Here is a 23,797-nt window from a genome sequence, read left to right on the forward strand (position 1 = left end):
TACATCTACCTGAGAGGGCAGACAGGACCTCAATTTAACATTTCATCTTTTACATCTACCTGGGAGGGCAGACAGGACCTTGATTTAATGTCTCTCCCTCAGTACTGCACTGGAGTGTCAGCCTTGATTTTGTGCTTAAATCTCCGAATTAGGACTATGAATCCACAATCTTCTGACCCAGAGGTGAGAGTGCTACCCACTGAGCCACAGCTGACAGGAGGAAATACACAGTATGCAAGACAGGCACTTTCACACAGGAAGAGCCACAGGCTGATCCCCAATATCAGAGAACTGAGTTGTGAGGGAAAAAATGGAAAAATGTGAATAGTATGGAAAGGGTAAATCTGAAGAGCTAATTCAAGCTAAATCATGACATTATTACAAGGGGACACAGGTTCAAACTATTGAAAGGCAAATTTAGAACTGATGTCAAGATGTTCTTCTTCATACAAAGAGCAATTAACAAATGAGTAGGCTAGTGGAGCTATTAACCCTGGAATCATTTATAAAGCAACTGGATGTTGTGATGAGGGAGGATTGTAGGTTCTTTTTGGATGGATGAGCTACAAAGGCAAAATGGCCATCCTTGTCTGGATCTATCTTGTGAAAAGAAGAAAGATTGATGAGTATGATCCTTTAGCCACAGTGCAGTTCTCCTGGCAACATAGTTGACAAAGTTATCTTTTATGCTGTTCACTCATCCACATTGAAAGCCCATGGTCATTTGATCACCATCAATGTAAATGAAGATATTTCTCTCTGAGGTAACAAAGATATTGTAAATTTAAACTATGTCAACAAAGAGCCCAAATAGCCCAGGTGCTACCAATTTTTGTGATCAAGATGAAGGAATGCAGCACTTCGAGTGGTTGCCTCCAAAACAGAAATGGCAGAAAAAAAACTGTCGCCTTCATGTTCTCCCAGCTGATGAAGAATATTTGAGAAAGGAGAAAATTAATTAAAATGAAGCAGGTTAACAAATATTACAATTTGCAGTTTAACAGCAGCAGTGAAATCTCAATTAACTTCATACATATATGAATTCCAAACATTTGTTTTAATAATATTTTATCATATTACAAGCCATAACGTCTGATAGAAACTGATATATAATCTGATAAATCACCCGATGAAGGAGCAAAGCTCCGAAAGCTTGTGATTTCAAATAAAGCTGTTGGACTATAACCTGGTGTTGTGCAACTCCTTACATTTGTCCACCCCAGTCCATCACCGGCATCTCCACATCATGATATATAATCTGCATTAGACAGCATTTAAGATTCTAAAATCCTGAAATCTACAGCTGGAATAACATTGAACTGACCATGGACTACTTTCAAAGTGAGACCATCAGCATGTGTTTGCAACATGGAGAAGGAACTGACCCAAGAGAATGATTTATCTGTTAAATGTTTACTTGTTCAACTGTACTGCTTTAACTTTGGTGCCATTTGGTAGTTGGATTATTTTGGCCTGGTATGAGTATTGGACTGCAGCATGAAAACAACAGGACTATCTCCACCAATAATGTTCATTGTGTCCTCACCTCTGCTTATGCTGCAGCTTCCACAACTGGTGTGACTGTCCATCGAACCTCCATATGAGTTTGATTAAATTGACATTTGTTGCTCCATTTAAATTTATTTAGGAACATAAGAATGTACAGGACTGGAAAGGATAATTTTGGTCCATCTGGACAGCTCCAGAGTTCACAACCTACATCCCTCAACTGATTTCCTTGTGTCTCACCCCCTCTCAATATTCTTAATGCTGTTAACCTGTCTTGATGCTGTTAACCTCAATCGCAACCCTGGGCAGCATACCTCAAACATTCCACACCACTATTTCAAGTATTTGAATTTGTCTCTATCTCTTCCCTTCTATAAATCATTTGTATCAGATAATCACATCTTTCAGCTTGTGTTAAGGTCTATCTAATTTTCAGATAACATTTAAAGAAATAACAATGCTTGCATTTATATAATTGTAAACAATTTTACAACACCAAGTTATAGTCCAACGATTTTATTTTTAATCCCACAAGCTTTCGGGGGCTTTCCCCTTCCTCAGGCGGTGTGGAAATGAAATGACAATTTCGAATCCTTCGCATTTTAAGATCACATAACAAAGCCTGGTGATTACTGCCCGTTGCCAAGGCAATCACAGTGAGCAGACAGAAAGGTGTCATCTAAAAGGCCACTGAATATACAACCCCCCAAAAAAAAAGAAGAGAGAGAGACAGAACGAAGACAGTCAATGACCCGTTATATTAAAAACAGATAACATTTGTTCGCTGGTGGGGTTACGTGTAGTGTGACATGAACCCAAGATCCCGGTTGAGGCCGTCCTCATGGGTGCGGAACTTGGCTATTAATTTCTGCTCGACGACTTTGCGTTGTCGTGTGTCTCGAAGGCCGCCTTGGAGTATGTTTACCCGAAGGTCGGTGGCTGAATGTCCATGACTGCTGAAGTGTTCCCCGACAGGGAGAGAACCCTCCTGTTTGGCGATTGTTGCGCGGTGTCCGTTCATCCGTTGTCGCAGCGTCTGCATGGTCTCGCCAATGTACCATGCGCTGGGGCATCCTTTCCTGCAACGTATGAGGTAGACAACGTTGGCCGAGTCACAGGAGTATGAACCGTGCACCTGGTGGGTGGTGTCCTCTCGTGTGATGGTGGTATCTGTGTCGATGATCTGGCATGTCTTGCAGAGGTTACCGTGGCAGGGTTGTGTGGTGTCGTGGACGCTGTTCTCCTGAAGGCTGGGTAATTTGCTGCGAACGATGGTTTGTTTGAGGTTGGGTGGCTGTTTAAAGGCGAGTAGTGGAGGTGTGGGGATGGCCATAGCGAGGTGTTCGTCATCATTGATGACATGTTGAAGGCTGCGGAGAACATGGCGTAGTTTCTCCGCTCCGGGGAAGTACTGGACGACGAAGGGTACTCTGTTGGTTGCGTCCCGTGTTAGTCTTCTGAGGAGGTCTACGCGATTTTTCGCTGTGGCCCGTCGGAACTGTCGATCGATGAGTCGAGCATCATATCCCGTTCTTACTAGGGCGTCTTTCAGCGTCTGTAGGTGTCCATCGCGTTCCTCCTCGTCTGAGCAGACCCTGTGTATTCGCAGGGCCTGTCCATAGGGGATGGCCTCTTTGACGTGGTTAGGGTGGAAGCTGGAAAAGTGGAGCATTGTGAGATTGTCCGTGGGCTTGTGGTAGAGTGAGGTGCTGAGGTGCCCGTCTTTGATGGAGATTCGTGTGTCCAAGAAAGAAACTGATTCTGAGGAGTAGTCCATGGTGAGCTTGATGGTGGGATGGAACTTGTTGATGTTATCGTGTAGTCTCTTTAGTGATTCCTCACCGTGGGTCCATAGAAAGAAAATGTCGTCGATGTATCTGGTGTATAGTGTTGGTTGGAGGTCCTGTGCAGTGAAGAAGTCCTGCTCGAACTTGTGCATGAAAATGTTGGCGTATTGGGGTGCGAATTTGGTCCCCATGGCTGTTCCGTGTGTTTGGGTAAAGAACTGGTTATTGAAGGTGAAGACATTGTGATCCAGGATGAAGCGGATGAGTTGTAGGATGGCGTCTGGAGATTGGCTGTTGTTGGTGTTGAGTATTGATGCTGTCGCAGCGATGCCGTCATCGTGGGGGATACTGGTGTATAGTGCCGAGACGTCCAACGTGGTGAGAAGTGTTCCTGGTTCAACAGGTCCGTGGGTACTGAGTTTTTGTAGAAAGTCTGTAGTGTCGCGACAGAAGCTGGGGGTTCCCTTCACGATGGGTTTCAGGATGCCCTCGATGTATCCAGAGAGGTTCTCACACAGGGTTCCATTGCCTGATACGATAGGACGTCCGGGTGTGTTGGCTTTGTGTATCTTTGGGAGGCAGTAGAAGTCTCCCACGCGGGGAGTACGTGGGATGAGAGTGCGTAGGATGTTTTGAAGGTCTGGATCGAAGGTCTTGATCAGTTTGTTGAGCTGATGGGTGTGTTCTTTGGTCGGGTCTGCGGGTAACCGTCTGTAGTGTTCATGGTTGTCCAGTTGTCGGTATGCTTCTTTGCAATAGTCCATTCTGTTCTGTATGACGATGGCTCCTCCTTTGTCCGCTGGTTTGATGACGATGTTGCGGTTGGTCTTGAGAGCTTTGATGGCGTTTATATAGCACCTTGTCACATTTCTCAGTGCTTCACATAGATTGAAATAAAGTAACTGCTAAAGAGAGAATTTGCATTCATATTGCATCTTTCACAACCTCAGGACGTCCCAAAGTGCTTTACAGCCAATGAAGTATAGTCACTGTTGTAATGTAGGAAACATGGCAGCCAATTTGTGCACAACAAGATCCCATAAATGTCAATGTGATAAATGACCAAATAATCTGTTTTAGTGATGTTGGTTGAGAGATAAATATTGGTCAGGGCACAGGGAGAACTCCCCTGTTCTTCTTCAAATAGTGCCATGGGATCTTATACGTCCACCTGAGAGGACAGATGGGGCCTCCATTCATCGTCTTATCCAAACGGCACCTCTGACAGTGTAGCTGTCCCTTAGTACTGCACTGAAGGATCAGCCTACATTTTGTACTCAAGTCTCTGGAGTGGGACTTGAACCCACAACCATTCTGACTGAGAGGTAAGAATGCTACCACTCAGCCACAACTAGCACTTGCTAGTATGCAAGCAGTCATGCAACAGCCATTTTGCATTTGGGAAGGTCCAACAAACAGTAACGTGATGAATAACCGGTTAATCTCTTTTTATTTTAGGTGGCACTGGTTGAGCGAAGAATGCTAGCCAGAACATCAGGAGAATTCTTTGCCCTTCTACTTAAAGGGGGGAAATTTCATTGGAGATCTCCCAATCTCCTGCCGTAACTTCAGCTGAAGATCGGCACAAACCCTGGAGAGACAGCGTAAGCGGCCGTCATTAGCAGGAGATTGGTAAAAATCCACTTAGTTTGAGGCAATAGTGCCTTGCACTATTTAACATCCAACTGATTAATCTCACCAATTTCTATCAATCTCAATAACTGACATTAATTGATAAATTATACTCAGCAAGCCAGTTAATGCTGAATTACCATGACATAACTGAACTGCCTCTGCAACCTCCTTTATATTTTTTGTCCATTAACCCTTTCTAATCAACAATGTTTAAGTTTAAATGCTGCTAATGATGATTCTGAGGCTAATTAACAACTGTTAACTTGCTTCCTCTTTGATAATTTGGGGTTAATTCATTCACTCAGCGTGTCCTGCTGGGAGATTCGTTGTGTAAGTGCTAATAGAGTCTGAACTAGTAAGACAGTTCAGCGAGTCAAATAAAAACAAAAAATGTTGGAAGCAATCAGCAGGTCAGGCAGTATCTGTGGAGAGAAAGGTAGGGTTATCGTTTCAGGTCAGACCTGAAGTATTAACTCTGTTTCCCTCTCTACAGTTGCTGCCTGACCGGCTGAGTGTTTCCAGCATTTTATTGTTTTGATTTCAGATTTCCAGCATCCGTAGTATTTTGCTTTTGTTTAGATTTGTTAATCCCAGACAGTTCTTTGATGGGAAGTTAAGGCGAAGGGTTAAGGATTTGTCTGATGACCTTGATAAATATTCTTGTCAGAGTACTAATCTGAGTGTTCTTAAAAATCTGGGGCTGTAGCCACATCTGCAGAGGTTCCACTCCCAGTAATAATAATCCCAGAGCACAGAAATAATTGCGCTTGATATTAGGTTCCAAAAGTGTTATTTGAATGACGAAATGCCTCAATTAAAATAGCAGACAAAGTAATGTCATGCAAACACATTTAGCATTTGGATGCTAACATTGCACCTAGTAATTTTTTGGCTATATAAGAAGTGAATAATGAATCTATGAATAATGAATAATGTTCTTACAAAGAGCTGGCACAGGCTTGATGGGCCAAATGGCCTCCTTCTGTGCTGTAATGATTCTATGATTCTATACATTGGGCTTCATTTTAGCACCCGCTATCGGGTGCGTTCCTGGCGGGGGGGCTCCGAAAATCGGGGAAGTCCGGAGCCCGGCTCCAACTCGCCCACTTCCGGGTTCCCCACAGACGCGCCGGCGTGCGCACGCAGCCCCCGCAGGTGGGAATCCCGCAGGCAATTAAAGCCAGCAGGATGCCACTTAAAAGTATTTACTGAGGTATTTCAGGTCATTAACTGACCTGATTAAGTGAATATGTGAGGAGGGGGGGGGATTTTATAGACAACTGGGACTGTTTCTCATACTGGGGGAAACACTCCCAGTTGAATTGGACGTGTTGCAGCTGTCAGCCTGTGGCAGCTGCAAAGGTCCATTTGACAGGTGGCGGGGGGGAGACCCTCACTCATTGCAGGAGGCCACTCTGTCACTTGGGACAAAGTTTGGCCTCCACCACCCTCCTCCTGACAAGAAAATTCACCAACTTGCATACTTACCCTGGGGTTCAGAGACATGTACCTACCTTGCGGACCCCCTCAGATGTATATCTTCCAGATGGGGGCCACCGTAGCTGCAGTCATGACCTCCTCGGAGGGCGAACAGCATCACCAGCCTCACCAGCCTCGCCGTCCACCTCTGACACGTGGAGCTCCACAACAGAGTGCTGTGACACATCCATCTGCACAGCAGGAGGGAGGGCAGCCTCAGAGAGAGATGCATCGCAGAGGGCACTACGCTAGCCACAGGGTCCACAGACCGAGGCTCAGCTTCCTGGACCTCTCTGAGCAGCAGTGCACACGGAGGCTCAGAGTCACTCGACATGTAGTCATGGGCATCTGCAGCCTCCTTCATGCCGAGCTGCTCCCGGCTGGCCCGAGCACCATCTTCTTACCTGTCGCTGTCAAAGTCACCTCTGCCCTCAACAGCTTCTCCTCCGCATCCTTCCAGGGCGCCACCGGGGACATCGCCAACGTCTCCACAAAAGAGCCCTGCAAATACACCTACACCCACTCTGCAGTGACACAATGGGTGTCATCAGTTGTGGGTCTTCATTGTGATCCTCAGGAAAGGGCATTATTGCACAAACCAGACAAGATTCGCAAAGACGTGGCAGTAGTGGTGCCAATATAATATGTAATGTGAGTTGGTCAGAAATTAAATAAAAGTAAAAACCATGACAAACCCTCAAACACCCTTGTGCATCCCCTTCATGCTCACGACACGTTTGCCTTACACTGCCTACTGCACATATGTGATGCATGCCCTGTGGCTGCAGCACAGGTAGTGGCAGGTTGAGTGAGGCTGACTGTGAAAGAGATGCACGAGAGGGTTAGTATGAGATAGCGCCATGAGATTGTATGAGGATTGGGTTGAGTGGTAGTGGCGGGATGAGTACTGGCGAGGTGAGTAAGTGCAGGTAAGATGAGGATGAGGTTTGAGTGGGTGTGAGGGGTGATGTGACAGAGTAGTGTTGGCAGTGCAGAAGGAGATGTGGGGTGGGGACGGTGATGTGGCAGATGGAGTGTAGGGGAATGAGTAAGTGTACTCACTTTGGCTGACCTACTTCGGTCATTGGAGCGCCTCCTGCACTGTATGCAGGTGGGTGATATGTTGGTGGTGCAGGTGACCTCCTCTGCCACCTCGAGCCAGGCCTTCCTGGTGGCAGAGGCAGGCCGCTTCCTCCCGCCCGCCGGGGAAAAGATCTCTGTCCTCCCTCTCTTCCTCACCCCATCTAATGATACCTGGAGTGAGGCATCATTAAACTGGGAGCAGCCTTCCCCTGGGCTGCTCCATGCTGTAATTTTTTCTATTTGTTGCAGCATCTGTCAGTGGAGGACTGCCCCTTTAAATGAGCTCCTCTGAGGAATCGTTTTCTTCCATTTCTTCCATTTCTGCTGATTCCTTGTGAAGGCCCTGGAAGACAACAGAAAGTGATATTAATGATTCATCACAAAAGTGGCAAGCTTTCCGATGACCACCATCTACAAGGCACAAGTCAGGAGTGTGATGGAATACTCACTTGCTTGGATGAGTGCAGCTCCAACAACACTCAAGAAGCTCGACACCATCCAAGATAAAGCAGACCGCTTGATTGGCACCCCATCCACCACCCTAAACATTCACTCCCTTTACCACCGGCGCACTGTGGCTGCAGTGTGTACCATCCACAGGATGCACTGCAGCAACTCACCAAGGCTTCTTCGACAGCACCTCCCAAACCTGCGACCTCTACCACCTAGAAGGACAAGAGCAGCAGGCACATGGGAACAACACCACCTGCACGTTCCCCTCCAAGTCACACACCATCCCGACTTGGAAATATATCGCCGTTCCTTCATCGTCACTGGGTCAAAATCCTGGAACTCCCTTCCTAACTGCACTGTGGGAGAACAGTCACCACATGGACTGCAGCAGTTCAAGAAGGCGGCTCACCACCACCTTCGCGAGGGCAATTAGGGTTGGGCAATAAGTGCCCGCCTCGCCAGCGACGCCCACATCCCATGAATGAATAAAAAAATACTGAGGTCTGGCACAGTTACATCATTGATACAATCAATTCAACATGTGTGTGAAAGATGTTAAAGTTTTGTTACCAGCCATCTGTGGGTTGCCAGTCTCTCCATCTCCAATGGATAGGCATGCGATGGTCCAATTTATTTCCATGACCTCCTCCTCCACATCTGCTACCTCCAGTATGTGGTGGGCCACCTCCAGTACTGCCCCTTTCCCTTGCGTTTTGCACTCTCTTCTCCTACAAAGGAAAGAAAGAACAAACTGAGTGACTGAAGATGACATATTCACCCTGTGAATGCATTGCTTTGGGTGAGGCTGACCATGAAAGAATTGCATCTGAGGGTGACTATCAGACAGATACATCACATTGCATCAGGATTGGGGTGAGTGGCAGTGGTGGGTAAATAAATGGGCAATTGAGGAAGTGCATAGAAAGTTAAGGATAGTTGTTGCTGCTGACACTTAAATTGGTGTGAGGGGTAGGCTTGTCAACACAAAGTGATGGGGGTGGGGGGGAGGGCGGTGTTAAACAACATAGGATGTGAGTGAATCAGCAACCGTACTCTTTTCCTGATCTGGTTAGGGCATTAAAACACTTCCTGCCATGAACCCAAGACCTGGGCACTGTGCTCCTACTGCTCACCTCTTCTGCCATCTCCAGCCAAGCATTTTTGGTTACAGAGCCAGGTTTCTTCCTGCCATCCATTGGAAACATTACCTGCCTCCTGGCTCTCACGACAACAGTAGTATATCCAGGGAGGCATCATTAAATCTAGCGGCAACCTTTTCTTTCCTGGACTCCATTTCTCCTTCAAAATCTATTCTTGGACTGGCCTTTAAATAGTGGGCTTTAAATCACATCCTTCGGGTGTGCAGTCGGCCCGCTGCACAGCTTGGAGACGCAAAACCCGGAAGCAAATGTAATTGACTGCAATCGAGATACGATCACAGATTTAAATGTGCTCATTTGTCTCCCCACGTGCAAATCCACCCACCCGCTGACTTCTTGCTGCCATGCTAAAATCATGGCCCTGGTTGCAATGTTAGACCCTCTGAACAAGCGCAATTGGAGGAAACTCACTAACAGTAGCGACGCAGGTTAAAAAGGCCATAGAAAAAGCAAACCAAGCACAGGGGTTCATTTCTAGATGGATATGCTAAACTTATATAGAACCTTGGTTAGACCATACTTAAGAGTACTGTGCACAGTTCTGATCTCCATATTATAAAAAGGATATAGAGGCACCAGGGAAGATGCAAAAAAGAATCACAGGGATAATACCAGAACTGAGAGGATATACTTATCAGGAAAGGCTGGGAAGGCTGGGATTCTTTTCTCTGGAAAAGAGAAGGCTGAGGGGGTGACCTGATAGAGGTCTTTAAGATTATCAAAGGGTTTGATAGGGTAGATGTAGAGAAAGTGTTTCTACTTGTGGGGGAGTCCAAAACTAGAGCTCATAAATATAAAATAGTCGCTAATAAGTCCAATAGGGAATTCAGGACAAACTTCTTTACCCAAAGAGTGGTAAGAATGTGGAACATGTTATCAAGGTAGGTACTGGTAAGCTGTACAGTTTTAGCTGGTTAAACTTCACCATTACCTCTGTTGACACTTGAAGCTCTCTAAGCGTTGCCTCCTTTCAATTATAAACAATTTTACAACACCAAGTTATAGTCCAACTATAACTATGGACTATAACTTGGTGTTGTAAAATTGTTTACAATTGTCAACCCCAGTCCATCACCGGCATCTCCACATCCTTTCAATTAGGGTATGTTTCTACAGAGACACAGTATTCTCTCGTGCAAATATTAAGGATTTATTTGAAGAATAGGAAGTTTTCCCAGAGTCCTGCAATAGACGTCCCTCAACCAACAACATGATTAAGAGATTGACTGCCGTGCTAGCATTTCAAAGTAAGTGATTTTGAGACGTTTCTGAGAAACATGATGAGGCATTACATAAATACAAGTGTTTCTAATTGTCCCACCCTGGTCAGCAGTGCCTGATATTTATAGGAGCTTTAACAGAAATAGATATTCTTCAAAGCTTTTCCACCCAACAAAGTAGCACTCAGTAACCTAATATTTCTGACATTTTATGACCACAGATCAGACAGCAAGAAAAGACCAACAAAATCCCATGGTGTACAGACACCTGCTGTTAATAGACATCTGCCTGGCCAAATACAGCTAAGTGGAGCCTGTAAATCTTGTTGCCGTGCGTTTCCAATCTCATCATTAGCAATTCTGTTTATTGACTGTAAACACCCAATAGTGTTCAACATACATAAAGCCACGATGAATCTTATATTTCAGTCTCATACTTTTCTTGCGTTGTTGTAGTTTATTAATAGGCATTGTTTTAATCCCTCCTCTAACCCTCTCAGAGCAGGAAAGGCCAAGCAGGATATGAGAATGCTTGGCACTTACATCACTTAATGCACTCACATCAACTTTGTAGGAATGATGTGTTGAAGATCTTCTCTATGATCCACTAAAAAGGTCAGTATAAGGACATGTTATAGAGAGAATATATTATATAAAGTCTTTATTGACGAGCAACCCATAACCAATATTTCTTATATTGTTGGGTCATGATATGCCTGGGAGAGGTACAATTGTCCCCAGTGCCACTGTGGGTAATTTTAACTTTGGGCAATAGTGTAAAATGGGTGATATTGGAGCAGCCACCTGTTATACACCCCACTCGATTTTCCTTTCCCTTGACTTCATTGACTGCTCATTGATGATTCCACAGAGCTCAGCTCCATTCACAACTACTTTGATAATGAAGCAGCCCTCCATCACTTAACTGTATCAGCTATATCAGCTATATCAAGGCTACACGAGCAGGTCAGAGGCTGGGTGCTCTGTGACCAGAGGCTCATCTCTTCAAAGCCTCTCCACCATCTACAAGGCGTGTCAGGAATACTCACTGCTCACCTGGATGGTTGCAGCTTCACACCATTTAGGACAATACAATACGCTTGGTTGGCAGTTCTCCCACTCGACTGAATATCCACCCCTTCCACCACAGGCGCACTGTGGTTGCAGCATGTACTATCTACAGGATGTATCATAGAAGGTACAGCACAGGAGGAGGCCATTCAGCCCACCGTGCCTGTGCCGGCTCTTTGAAAGAGCTATCCAATTAGTCACATTCCCCTTTCTCTGTAGCCCTGTAAGTGTTTTCCCTTCAAGTATTTATCTAATTCCCTTTTGAAAGTTACTATTGAATCTGCTTCCACCACCCTTTCAGGCAGTGCATACCAATCATTACACCTCGCTGCGTAAAAAATGTTGCCTCATTTCGGCTCTGGCTCTTTTGCTGATCATCTTAAATCTGTGTCCTCTGGTTACTGAACTTTCTGCCACTGGAAAGAGTTTCTCCATATTTACTCTATAAAAAACGTTCATGATCTTGAACACTACTATCAAATCTCCCCTTAATCTTCTCTGTTCTAAGGAGAACAACCCCAGTTTCTCCAGTCTCTCCACATAACTGAAGTCCCTCATTCCTGGTACCGTTCTGCTAAATCTCTTCTACACCCTCTCTATTTGCTTCAGTAACTCACTAAGCTTACTTCAACAGCACCTCTCAGCCTCATGACCTCTACCACCAAGAAGGACACTACAAGAGCAGTAGTGTCATGGGAACACCATCACCGCCAAGCTCCCCTCCAAGTCACACACCATAATGACCCCATTGATTAATAGTTGGTAAACCGTGCAGGCTATGAACTGGCCCATTGACCTCCGTGCTTGATATCCGAGACACATTCCAATTGTGCAAACTTCTGCATTAGGATTAACTCCAATGTGAGTAGTGAAGCTGTCCTTTGGCATAAATATGTTATAGTTTTTTTAAAATGTATTCTCGGGATATGGACATCGTTGGCAAGGTCAGCATTTATTGCGCATCCCTAGTTGCATCTGAGATGGTGGTGGTGAGCCGCCTTCTTGAATCACTGCAGTCCGTGTGATGAAGGTTCTCCCACAATTCTGTTCGGTAGGGAGTTCCAGGGTTTTGACCCAACGACAATAAAGGAGATATATGTCCCAGTCAGGGTTTTGTAACTTGGAGGGGAACTTGGAGGTGATAGTGTTCCCATGCACATGCTGCTGTTGTTCTTCTAGGTGGTGGAAGTTGTTTGGGAGGTGTTGCCGAAGAAGCCTTGGCAACTTGCTGCAGTTCATCCTGTAGATGTTGGGCTGAATGGCCTGTTTCTGTGCTGTACATTCTATGTAATTCTATTCAACTGAAAAATATTAGCTGAGATATCTGGAAGAGGGTTTAAATTATAATCAAATCACAACATACTTTAAATTATGTTCTATGCAAAAAATAAGGATTCCTTTCTGAGAAATTGCTCTGTAACATTCTACTAAAATGCGACAGTTTTTGTTGGGTGGGGGGGAGGGGTGGGAAGAAAGAGGAGGAATTCAAAATGAAGAACAAAAAACATCCAAAGATTAAAAATGACTTCTCATTAAAAAAATGCAACACAACCAAAAAATATTTGTTTCTTGAGTTTCTTGTCTTGTTCTCACATTGCATCATATGTTTTGCATTTAAAAAAGGCTGTTTGTATATAAAAAAGGATGTTTACATGGCTTTTATGAGTGTAGCTTATAATTTAAACTGTCAAATAAATCATAGGTAAAGGGCACTTTGCAAACAGTGACTTACACTATGCAGCCACTGGAATGAATCACAAGAAAGATAACTGCAGATGAGGAAGGTAATTCAACTTGTCTTAGTCTTTCCATCCAGAATCACACTACATCCAACCCTGCATCCAATTGGTTCTTAAATTAATCCACCATTTTCACATCCACTGTTCAACGGGAGTCTGTTCCATGTGTTGTTCAATCTCTGTGTCAAGAAGAACTTCCTTACAGCCAAAATTGTATGGCTGGAGGAGGTTACAGAGATAGGGAGAGGTGAGGCCATGAAGGGATTTGAACACGAGGGTCAGAATTTTAAAATCAAGGCATTGGTGGACCCGAGGCCAATGTAAGTCAGCGAGCACAGGGGTGATGGGTGAGGGGGACTTGGTGCGGGTTAGGTTTTGAGAAGCACCGTTTTGGATGAGCTCAAATTTATGGAGGGTGGAAGAAGGCCAGGAGAATGATGGAATAGTTGAGTCTGGAGGTAACAAAAGCATGTATGAGGATTCACTGGCACGTAAGCTCAACCAGGGGTGAAGATGGGCAATGTTACGAAGGTGGAAGTAGCCGGTCTTTGTGATGGAGTGGATTTGGTGTCGGAAGGTCAACACAGGGTCAAATTGGCTGCAGAGGTTGCAAACAGTCTGGTTCAGCCTGAGACAGTATCATTTGCTATCTCCTTTCTGCAACGGTGACCACAACTGGAGACCGTATTCAAGGTGTGGTCTGATGAGAACACTGACCAGTTTGGGCATGACTTCCTCTGATTTGTGCTCTAAATATGGTTATTGTTACCGTTCAACATTCTACATCCTTGTTGATTGCTGCTCTGTTGTATTTGGACATGTTGAATGTCAAATCTACTAGGACCCCAAGATCTCTTTCAACTTCATCCTTAGCTATTTCAATATAATTCCTCAATTACATGTCTCACCCATTTGTTCCTATGTGCTGTGCTTTGCATTTGTCTGTATTACATTTCATCTGCCTTTTTTTTAGCTCACTTATATATTTTGTCCAACTCACTCTGCAGTTCCAGAGCCAACCCCTCGGAATCAATCGCCTTTCCTAGTTTGGTATCATCTGCCAATTCGCATTGAGTTTCTGAATCCAAGTCACTGATGAAAATTAAAAATGGTAGGATCCCAATACTAATCCCTATTTATCTGAGGGGGCTGCTCCTCAATTTTTGGTTTAACATAAACAAAAGAGATAGGAGCAGGAGTAGGCCATATGGCACCTTCGAGCCTGCCCCTCCATTCAATGAGATCATGGCTGATCTGATTCTGGCCTCAACTCCACTTTCCCGCCCTTTCCCCATATTCTTTGACTCCCTTGCTGATCAAAAATTTGTCTAACTCAGCCTTGAATATATTCAATGACTCAGCCTCCACTGCTCTTTGGGGCAAAGAACTCCAAAGGTTCACAACCCTCTGAAAGAAGAAATTTTTCCTCATCTCCATCTTAAATGGGCGATCCCTTATTCTGAGACTATGCTTCCTAATTCTAGATTCCCCTATGACGGGAAACATCCTCTCAGCATTTACCCTGTCAAGCCCCCTCAGAATCTTATTTGTTTCAATAAGATCTCCTCTCATTCTTCTAAACTCCAATGAGTATAGGCCCAACCTGCTCAATCTTTTCTCATAAGAAAACGCTTCCATACCCGGAATCAACCTAGTGAACATTCTCTGAACCGACTCCAATGCAAGTATATCCTTCCTTAAATAAGGGGACCAAAACTGCATGCAGTACTCCAGGTGTGGTCTCACCAGCACCCTGTACAGTTGTAGCAAGACTTCCCTGCTTTTATACATTAATGGGATTGGACAAAGTCAGCATGGGTTTATGAAAGGCTTTTGATAAGGTCCCACACAAGAGGTTAGTGTGCAAAATTAAAGCACATGGGATTGGGGGGAATATACTGGCATGGATTGAGAATTGGTTGACAGACAGGAAACAGAGAGTAGGAATAAACGGGTCTTTTTCCGGGTGGCAGGCAGTGACTAGTGGGGTACCGCAGGGATCAGTGCTTGGGCCCCAGCTATTCACAATATATATCAATGATTTGGATGAGGGAACTGAATGTAACATTTCCAAGTTTGCAGATGACACAAAGCTGGGGTGGAATGTGAGCTGTGAGGAGGATAGAAAGAGGCTCGAATGGGTGAGTGAGCAAGAACATGGCAGATGCAGTATAACGTGGATAAATGTGAGGTTATCCACTTTGGTTGTAAAAACAGAAAGGCAGATTATTATCTGAATGGTGATAGATTGGGAAAAGGGGAGGTGCAACGAGATCTGGGTGTCCTTGTACACCAGTCGCTGAAAGCGAGCATTCAGGTGCAGCAAGCAGTTAGGAAGGTGAATGGTATGTTGGCTTTCGTTGCAAGAGGATTTGGGTACAGGAACAGGGATGTCTTACTGCAGTTGGTGAGACCACATCTGGAGTATTGTATGCAGTTTTGGTCTCCTTATCTGAGGAAGGATATCCTTGCCATGGAGGGAGTGCAACAAAGGTTTACCAGACTGATTCCTGGGATGGCAGGACTGACGTATGAGGAGAGATTGGGTCAACTAGGCCTATATTCACTAGAGTGTGGAAGAATGAGAGGTGATCTCATCGAAATATATAAAATTCTAACAGGACTAGACAGAATAGATGCAGGGAGGATGTTCCCGATGGCTGGGAGTCCAGAACTAAGGTCACAGTCTCAGGATACGGGGTATGCCATTTAGAACTGAGGTGAGGAGAAATTTCTTCACTCAGAGGGTGGTGAACCTGTGGAATTCTCTACCAAAAAAGGCAGTGGAGGCCAACTCATTAAATATATTCAAGAAGGAGATAGATATATTTCTTAATGGTAAAGAGATCAAGGGATATGGGGAAAAAGCAGGAACAGGGTACTGAGTTAGATGATCAGCCATGATCATTTTGAATGGTGGAGCAGGCCCAAAGGGCTGAGTGGCCTACTCTTGCTCCTATTTTCTATGTTTCTATACTCTATCCCCCTTGAAATAAAGGCTAATATTCCGTTTGCCTTCCCAATTACCTGCTGCACCTGTATGCTAACTTTTTGTGTTTCATGTACGAGGACACCCAAATCCCTCTGTCCCATAGCATTCTGTAGTCTTTCTCCATTTATATAATATTTTGCTTTTTTATTCTTTCTAACAAAGTGGATAACTTCAAATTTTCCCACATTATATTCCATCTGCCAAATTTTTGCCCACTCGCTTAACCTATCTATATCCCTTTGCAGACACTTTGTGTCCTCCTCACAACTTACTTTTCCACCTACCTTTGCATCATCAACAAATTTGGCCACAGTACACTCGCTTCCTTCATCCAAGTCATTGATACAGATTGTAAATAGTTGAGGCCCCAGCACTGATCCCTGCGGCACCCCACTAGTTACAGATTGCCATCCTGAAAATGACTCCTTTATCACGATTCTCTGTTTTCTGTTAGTTAGTCAATCCTCTATCCATGCTAATATATTACCCCCAACATCCTGAGCTCTTAACCTTGTGCAGTAACCTTTTATGTGGCACCTTATCGAATGCCTTTTTGAAATCCAAATACACTACATCTACTGGTTCCCCTTTATCCACCCTGCTCGTTACTTCCTCAAATAACTCTAATAAATTTGTCAAACACGATTTGCCTTTCATGTTGACTTTCCTTGACTTTATTTTGAGTCTCTAAATGTCCTGCTACTACTTCCTTAATTATCAATCCTAGCATTTTCCCAAGGACAGATGTTAGGCTAATTGGTCTATAGTTACCTGCTTTCTGTCTCCCTCCTTTCTTGAATGGGACATTACATTTGCAGTTTTCAAATCTGCTGGGACCTTTCTAGAATCTGGTGAATTTTGGAAGATTACAACCAATGCATCCACTATCTCTGTAGCCACTTCTTTTAAGACCCTCAAATGCAAGCCATCGGGTCCAGGGGACTTGTCAGCCTGCAGACCCATTAGTTTACCTAGTACTTTTTCTCTGGTGATAGTGATTGTTTTTAGATTCTCCCCCCCTTTGACCCTTGATTATCTACTATTATTGGTATGCTTTTAGTGTCTTTGACTGTGAAGGCAGATACAAAATATCTGTTCAATGGCTCTGTCATTTTCTTGTTTTCCATTATTATTTCCCCAGTCTCATCCTCTAAGGGACCTAAACTTACTTTAGCTACTCTCTTCCTTTTTATATGCCTGTAAAAGCTCTTACTGTCAGCTTTTATATTTCTTGCCAGTTCACTCTCATAATCTATTTTCTCCCTCTTTATTATTTTTTTAGTCCTACTTTGCTGGTTTCTAAAGTTTTCCCAATTTTCGGGCTTACCAGTCCTGATCTTTAGCCACCTGGTGGGGGTGGGGTGGGGGGGGGGGGGGCGATGGGTAAGTCGGAGAACCTTCTTGTGGATCTGCTCCTGGGCCTGGCTAACACTCCGATTCACAGGTCCAGGATGGCCCCACCCATGGTGGGAGTGGGGGAGTCGCTTTGGCTGCCTGCCTCTCTTCCGTGTACTTGACCGTGCCCGGGTGGCATTAGGGAGAGAGCATGTGTTGGCCACCAATATGCTTGAGACCTTCCATGTACCAGTAGGCACAGCAGGGGATACAGTGTCTCATAGAATACACAATAATTTTATGATTTAGTTTTATAGGTTTCCCGAAACTCATTCCTTTCCCCACCCTGACATAACTCTTATAATAAGTACCCACTCTGTACTTTAACCCTATAACTTTAAATCCCAATCTTAATCATAGTATCATAATATCATAGTAGGTACAGCACAGGAGAAGACCATTCGACCCACCATGCCTATGCTGGCTCTTTGAAAGAGCTATCCAATTAATCCCATTCCCTGCACTTTCCCCGTAGCCTTGCAGATTGTTTCCCTTCTAGTATTTATCCAATTCCTTTTTGAAAGGTACCATTGAATCTGCTTCTGCCACCCTTTCAGGCAGTGCATTCCAGATCATTACAACTTGCTGCGTAAAAAAATGTTTCCTCATGTCGCCTCTGGGTCTTTTGCCGATCACCTTAAATCTGTGTCCTCTGGTTACCGACCCTTCTGCCACTGGAACAGTTTCTCCTTATTTACTCTATCAAAACTGTTCATGATTTTGAACACCTCTATCAAATTGCCCCTTAACCTTAAGAACATGAGAACATAAGAAACATAGAAACATAGAAAATAGGAGCAAGAGTAGGCCATTCGGCCCTTCGGGCCTGCTCCGCCATTCAAAAAGATCATGGCTGATTGTCTAACTCAGTACCCTGTTCCCGCTTTTTCCCCATATCCCTTGATCCCTTTAGCATTAAGAAATATATCTATCTCCTTCTTGAATACATCTAATGACTTGGCCTCCACTGCCTTCTGTGGTAGAGAATTCCACAGGTTCACCACCCTCTGAGTGAAGAAATTTCTCCTCATCTCGGTTCTAAATGGCATACCCCATATCCTGAGACTGTGACCCCTGGTTCTGGACTCCCCAGCAATCGGGAACATCCTCCCTGCATCTATTCTGTCTAGTCCTGTTAGAATTTTATATGTTTCAATGAGATCACCTCTCATTTTTCTAAACTCCAGTGACTATAGGCCTAGTCGACCCAATCTCTCCTCATACGTCAGTCCTGCCATCCCAGGAATCAGTCTGGTAAACCTTTGTTGCACTCCCTCCATGGCAAGGACATCCTTCCTCAGATAAGGAGACCAAAACCGCACACAATACTCCAGATGTGGTCTCACCAAGGCCCTGTACAACTGCAGTAAGACATGTCTGTTCCTGTACTCAAATCCTCTTGCAAGGAAGGCCAACATACCATTCGCCTTCCTAACTGCTTGCTGTACCTGAATGCTCGCTTTCAGCGACTGGTGTACAAGGACACCCAGGTCTCGTTGCACCTCCCCTTTTCCCTATCTATCACCATTCAGATAATAATCTGCCTTTCTGTTTTTACTAGAAATAGTAGCAGCAGTAGGCCGTAAGGCCCGTCGAGCCTGCTCCGCCATTCCATCAGATCATGGCTGATCTTCGACCTCAACTACACTTTCCTGCCCAATCCCCATATCCCTTGATTCCCCTAGATTCCAAAAATTTATACATCTCAGCCTTGAATATATTCAATGACTCAGCATCCACAGCCCTCTGAGGTAGAGAATTCCAAAGATTCACAACCTTCTGAGTGAAGAAATTCCTCCTCATCTCAGTCTTGAATGACCGACCCCTTATCCTGCGACTATGCCCCCTAGTTCTAGACTCTCCAGCCAGGGGAAACAATCTCTCAGCATCTACCTTGTCAAGCCCCCTCATAATCTTATGTTTCAATGAGATCACCTCTCATTCTTCTAAACTCCAGTAAGTATAGGCCCATTCTACTCAACCTCTCTTTATAGGATAACCCTCTCATCCCAGGAATTAATCTAGTGAACCTTTGTTGTACCACCTCTAAGACAAGTACATCCTTTATTAGATAAGGAGACCAAAACTGTATGCAGTACTCCAGGTGAGGTCTCACCAAAGCCCTGTACAACTGTCGTAAGACTTCCTTACTCTTGTACTCCAACCCCCTTACAGTAAAGGCCATCATGCCATTTGGTTTCCTAATTGCTTGCTGTACCTGCATGTTAACTTTCTGTGTTTTGTGTACAAGGACACCCAAATCCCTCTGAACACCAACATTTAATTGTTTCTCACCATTTAAAAAATATTCTGTTTTACTATTCTTCCTACCAAAGTGAATAACCTCACATTTCCCCACATTATACTCCATCTTCCACCTTCTTGCTCACTCACTTAATCTGTTTATATCCCTTAGCAGACTCTTTGAGCTCGATTTTTAAATGGCGGCAGAATGGCAGCGGTGGGTGGGGGGGGTGGTCAGTGGGCATGTGGGTAACCCGACTAATAAAATCCTACCGTTTCCCACGCAATCGCAAGTTAATTGGTGGCCCTTAACGCAGTTTCCAGGTTCGCCGTCCGAAAGCTGCGCAGTGGGCGGACTGCAACCCACGTGAACAACATTCTGCCACCTTAAAAAGGCTGACAGATACTTTAGAAGTGGCTTTACAAGGCATCACTCCAAACTGGTATCCTCACTTCCATGTCCCCGGCCCAGGGAGGGATGATGGCAAAGAGGACATGGAAGTGAGGACGCCACTCAAAGCGCTCCTGCATCTCACCCGTTGCCCCCCTCTCAACCAGTATCTGCAATGCTGCCTCCTCTCCAGGTGGTCGAGTCTGCCCTTGCACAGTGGCAGGCGGAACAGTCTTTGGTGGGCCCTCATGGGCTCCAAAGCCCAGAGGGCATAGGCCCAAAGCATCTAAGCAGTCAGGGCATGAACATGAGCAACCTGCCACTACCTCTGCTGCAGCCACAGGGGATGCACCATGTAGAAACGGTAGGAAGAAAAAGGCTAAGGTTTTGTGATCACAGAGGGTATGCACAAGGGTGTCTTACAGACTGTCATGTTTTTCATTCATATTTATTTTCTGTTAAAGTCACATTAAATGTTTTCATACTCACCACTACTGCCACCTCTTGCCCATTCTCGACTGGCTTTTGTAATACGGCCCTTTCATGAGCTTCACCACGAACGGTGACAATTGATGCCACCCATTGGGTCATTTTTCAGTAGGTGTATGTGTAGTTGCAGGACTGTTTTGTGCAGAGAGGGCGGGGGAGTGCGGTTGGTGTGGGCACTGCTCTTTCCAGTTGGTGCGAGGTCTGGACCCTTCACACTGTCTGATGTTAGGAGAACCGTTCACATATCAGTGACTCCCTGGCCTCACGAGCAGCCAGGTGAACCATTACTCTGCCCATGGGTTCCTCCTCCTCCTCCTCCTCCTCCTCAATGTAGTTGGCAGATGTGGATGGGGCCTCCTCAAGCAGCTCCCCTTTCTGTTGTGCCATGTTGTGCAGGACACAACACACGAATATAATGTGTCCCACTCTGTCTGGTGCGTATTGAAGCACTTCCCCAGAATGATCAAGATACCTAAATCACATCTTGTGCAGCCCTATAGCATGCTCAATTGTAGACCTGGTGGCGACGTGGCTGTCGTTATATCGATGCTGTTGCTCGGTGATGGGGTTCCTCAGAGGTGTCATGAGCCACGCGTGCAGGGGATATCCCTTGTCCCCGAGGAGCCAGCCCTTAAGGGTGTTCGGTGTGTGGAAGAGGGGCGGGATGTGGCATTCCCTCAGAATGAAGGAATCGTGGCAGCTGCCAGGGAATTTGGCGCACACGTGAAGGAATCTTTTGCGGTGGTCACAAACGAACTGAGTGTTGATGGAGTGAAAGCCCTTTCTGTTGATGAACAGTCCAGGCCCGTGTGGAGGTACTCGTGTTGCTACATGGGTGCAATCGATTGCACCCTGCACCTGTGGGAAGCCAGCCACAGAGTGGAATCCCACTGCCCTCTCCATCTGGCTGAGGTCGTCCATGGGGAAGTTGATGTACTGCGAGTCCCTGTGAAACAAGCCGTCGGTGACCTGCCTTATGCACTTGTGGGCAGACAACTGAGAGACCCCGGCGATGTCCCCGGTGGCACCCTTGAACAATCCGGAGGCGAAGAAGTTGAGGGCAGTGGTGACTTTAACTGCGACGGGTAATGAGATACCGCTCGGCCCAGCCGGGAGCAGCTCGGCATGAAGGAGGCTGCAGATGTCTGCGACCACCTGGCAACTCACTCTGAGCCTCCGTATGCACTGCTCCTTGGAGAGATTCAGGAAGCTGAGCCTTGGCCTGTAGACCCTGTGGCGAGGGTAGTGCCTCCTGAGACGTTGCTCCCTCAGTTCTTCTCCTCTGTGCTGTTGTGCAGGTGCCTGTGGCGCAGCACTGTGTTGTGGAGCTCCAAGTGGCAGAAGTGCATGCTGTGCCTGGCGAGGCTGGTGATGTTGCTCATCCTTGGATGTAGTGGTGAATGCAGCCATGGCGCCCCCACATCCTGATGGTGACAGTTTGAGGGGGTCCGAATAGTTGGTAAATACATGTGAACAGAAGAATTCTGAGTGGAAGCTAAGAATTTTCAGTGAAAACACAAAGATCTCCCAGCCAAAAGTTTGTCTGAAAGAACTGAGTGTCCTGCTGCAATAACTCACCTTTTATCCCCATCTGTCAAACAGGCATTTAAATGTCTAACTGGCTGCCGGCTGAAACAAGTCTCCTGCAAAATGGAGTATTTCCCACAGCACGGGAAACATGCTGAGGCTGAATGAAAATCGTTCCCCTGCCTCAATGACCGTGAAATTAACTAGTTCAAATACTTCATCTATCTGTGTCAACTATCATCCCGTCGGCTTTAATTGCCAGTGGGATTTCCGCATTCGTGAGGAGCGCGTGCACACAGACGTGTCTGTGGGGAACCTGGAAGTCAGCAGGTTGGAGCTGGCTTCTGAACCCGCTCGGGATTTCCCCAATTTTCGGAGCCTTCCCACCCCACCCCCCCGCCCCCAAAGCATCCACACTTTGATTCTAAAATCGGGGCCTATGTGTCCTCCTCACAGCTTACTTTACCATCTAGCTTTGTATCGTCAGCAAACTTGGATACATTATCCTCGGTCCCTTCATCTAAGTTATTATTATTGATTGTAAATAGCTGAGGCCCAAGCACCGATCCTTGCGGTACCCCACTAGTTACAGCCTGCCAACCTGAGAATGACTCGTTTATCCCTACTCTCTGTTTTCCGTCCTTTAACCAATCCTCTATCCATACTAATATGTTACCCCCAACCCCACGAGCCTTTACCTTGTGTAACAATCTTTTATGTAGCACCTGATTGAATGCCTTTTGAAAATCCAAATATACTTCATCCACTGGTCACCTTTATCTACCCTGCTAGTTACATCCTCAAAAAACTCTAATAAATTTGTCAGACACGATTTCCCTTTCATAAAACCATGTTGACTCTGCCTAATCAAATTATGATTTTCTAAGTGCCCTGTTACCACTTCCTTAATAATGGATTCCAGCATTTTCCCAATGACCGATGTCATCACTACAGGCTAATTGGCCTGTCGTTCCCTGTTTTCTCTCCTTCCCTTCTTGAATAGCGGGGTGACATTTGCTACCTTCCAGTCCACTGGAACCGTTCCAGAATCTAGAGAATTTTGGACAATCAATACCACTATTTCTGCTTCCACTATTTCAGCAGCCTCCTCTTTTAGAACCCTCAGATGTAGGCCATCAGGTCCAGGGGATTTGTCGGCTTTTAGTCCCATTAGTTTGTCCAGTACTTTTTTCCTACTGATAGTAATCGTTTTAATTTTCTCACTCTCATTTACCCCTTGGTTCCCCACCATTTCTGTGTCTTCTACTGTGAAGACAGATACAAAATATTTGTTTAACGCATCTACCATTTCCTGATTTCCCATTATAATTTCCCCTGTCTCAGCCTCTAAGGGACCAACGTTTACTTTTGCTACTCTCTTCCTTTTTACATACTTGTAGAAGCTCTTACAAACTGTATTGATATTTCTTGCTAGTTTACTTTCATATTCTATTTTCTCCCTTTTTATCAATTTTCGTCCTTTGTTGATTTCTAAAACTCTCCCAATCCCCAGGCTTATTACTCTTCTTGGCAACATTATAGGTCTCTCCTTTCAATCTAATACTCTCCTTAACTTCTTTAGCTAGCCACGGGTGTACCACTTTTCCCATGGAGTTTGTGGGC

The sequence above is a fragment of the Heptranchias perlo genome, chromosome 3 (assembly GCF_035084215.1).
Source record: "Heptranchias perlo isolate sHepPer1 chromosome 3, sHepPer1.hap1, whole genome shotgun sequence".
In the NCBI taxonomy this organism is placed as follows: domain Eukaryota; kingdom Metazoa; phylum Chordata; class Chondrichthyes; order Hexanchiformes; family Hexanchidae; genus Heptranchias; species Heptranchias perlo.